The sequence below is a fragment of the Pristiophorus japonicus genome, unplaced genomic scaffold, assembly GCF_044704955.1.
Source record: "Pristiophorus japonicus isolate sPriJap1 unplaced genomic scaffold, sPriJap1.hap1 HAP1_SCAFFOLD_113, whole genome shotgun sequence".
NCBI lineage: Eukaryota > Metazoa > Chordata > Chondrichthyes > Pristiophoridae > Pristiophorus > Pristiophorus japonicus.
The window spans coordinates 629,941-632,389 of NW_027250788.1; the positions used below are offsets into that span (position 1 = coordinate 629,941).

General features: G+C 43.9%; 1 non-coding gene across 1 annotated transcript; it reads left to right on the forward strand.

Moving 5' to 3' along the window:
* The first annotated feature begins 803 nt into the window (after positions 1–803).
* trnak-uuu (transfer RNA lysine (anticodon UUU)) lies at positions 804–876 on the forward strand. Its single transcript has one exon. It is a non-coding gene; the product is annotated as a tRNA-Lys (tRNA).
* Positions 877–2,449: the final 1,573 nt, after the last annotated feature.

The window sequence follows — 2,449 nt, forward strand, 5'->3', positions numbered from 1 at the left end:
CTGTGCTTTGCATCTTAACTCGAAAACCATATCCCATTTTACTCACTGTATTTAGCTTTCTGGTTCAAAGTCTTCAGGGATCTGGGGCAAATTTATTATCAAATTTAACAGCACCGGTGATTCCTATCGTGCACACAAAATACAATCAGTAGTGAAGATAATATCCCACCGTGCGTATTTGCAGATTCAACGCAATAGGATTTCAAATAAAGTGAAAGAATTTTACACTGAAAAGATTTGCAAGTGTTACTTGTATTTGTGTCTTTAATGAAACTTTGTGGCGTTTGACTCCCGTTCATGCCTCTGCTGAATAAGAAAGGAGGGTGTGACGTTGACCAGACTGCACTGCCCCTGATATTGTCAGCTCATCCTTGAAATCCAGTGGTTTCTCGCCCTTTGATGGGCTGCAGTGTAGCGGATATCACGTTGGCCTCACACGCAAAAGGTCTCCGGTGGATCCGTTTTCTCTCAGTCAACGTTATCCATTTATTGAAGTGAAATAAAGAGCAATTAATGAATAAGGGACCCCTTTTGCCAGGAGAATAAATAGCAAATAAAAACAGCAAATGCTGGAAATCTCAGCAGGTCAGGCAGCATTTTCCGGGAGACTAAACTCGCCTCCGATTGTTCATCCACAGAAAGTTTAAACATAAAGTTTCTGCCCGGGATTGAACCAGGGACCTTTTGCGTATAAAGCAAACGTGATAAACACTCCACAAGTTTCAACAGCAAGTTTCAACATCTGGGGCGGAGCCAACAGGCGCCTGGCTGCAATGAGCGATAAAAACCTGCGTTGGGCGGGAGCCCGGCTAGCTCAGTCGGTAGAATATGAGACTTTTAATCTCAGGGTCGTGGGTCCGAGCCCCACGTCAGGGGATTACATTTATTTTAATTTAATGCAGCTTTCATGGAAAAACATCATTAATTAACCCACAATCTTCTTTTGCACAATTAAAGAAATGCTAACTGAATGAACTCCAGAATTCAAGTTTGTGAGATACTCAATCATAATTTCAATCATCATTAATCCACCCACAATATTTGACATACGTCAAGGATGCCACATTTGCCCAGCCACGCTAGCTCAGTCGGTAAAGATTGAGACTTTTAATCTCAGGGTCGTGGGTTCAGGGTTGGGCAAATAAGTTTTGTTGAACTTTTCTGTTGCTTTCACGCGAAAACATCATTAATTAACTGATCAATTGGAGAGGCTGGGTCCGTTTCCTTTGGAACAGAGTATTTGTCCTCCAGGATCGATAGTTTCCTTGCTGAATCACAATAACTAGACCCTATATCTCTCTCTGGATGTTCGGGGGTGTCCCGTACATTCCCAGTCGTGTGATTGCCCCTTTTCTGTTCTCCAATTCAATCCATATGGCCTCGTCCAAAAATCTGTCCATCTCCACCTGAAATATATTCAATGACCCAGCCTCCACAGCTCTCTGGGGCAGAGAGCTCCACAGATTTACCACCCTCTGAGAGAAGAAATTCCTCCTCATCTCCGTTTTAAATGGGCGACCCTTAAACCTTCAGGGAATAAGGGGTTATGGGGATCAGCCATGATCGTCTTGCATGGTGGAGCACGATCGAGGGACCATGTGGCCTACACCTGCTCCGAATTCTTATGTTCTTATGACCCCTTATTTTGAAACTGTGCCCCAAGTTCTAGATTCCCCCACAAGGGGAAACATAGAAACATAGAAAATAGGTGCAGTAGTAGGCCATTCGGCCCTTCGAGCCTGCACCACCATTCACTATGATCATAGCTGATCATTCCCTCAGTACCCCTTTCCTGCTTTCTCTCCATACCCCTGATCCTTTTAGACACAAGGGACAAATCTAACTACTTTTTGAATGTGTGGGTTAATTCGCGTGAAAGTAACATAAAAGTTTAAGGAAAATAATTCACGCAAGGTGGGGCTCGAACACATGACCTTAAAATTAAAAATCTCATGTTCTACCGACTGAGCTCGCCAGACTTGCCCACTTCTACATTGTCAATGGTGACGCCCAGGAGGTTGATGTGTATAAGTCAAAGGAACATAAGAAATAGGAGCAAGAGTCGGCCATACGGCCCCTCGAGCCTGCTCCACCATTTAATAAGATCATGGCTGATCCGATCATGGTCTCAGCTCCACTTCCCCGCCCGCTGCCCATAACACCTTAACCTCTTATTGTTTAAGAAACTGTCTATTTCTGTTCTAAATATATTCAATTTCCCAGCTTCCACAGCTCTCTGGAACAGTGAATTCCACAGATTTACAGCCCTCTGAGAGAAGAAATTCCTCCTCATCTCAGTTTTAAATGGGCGGCCCCTTATTCTAAGATCATGCCCCTAGTTCCAGACTCCCCCATCGGTGGAAACATCCTCTCTGCATCCGCTGTTGGTGAAAATAAATTCACATAGACTCTGGTAAGGTAAGAGAAACTACTTTATAGCTAACAGAGC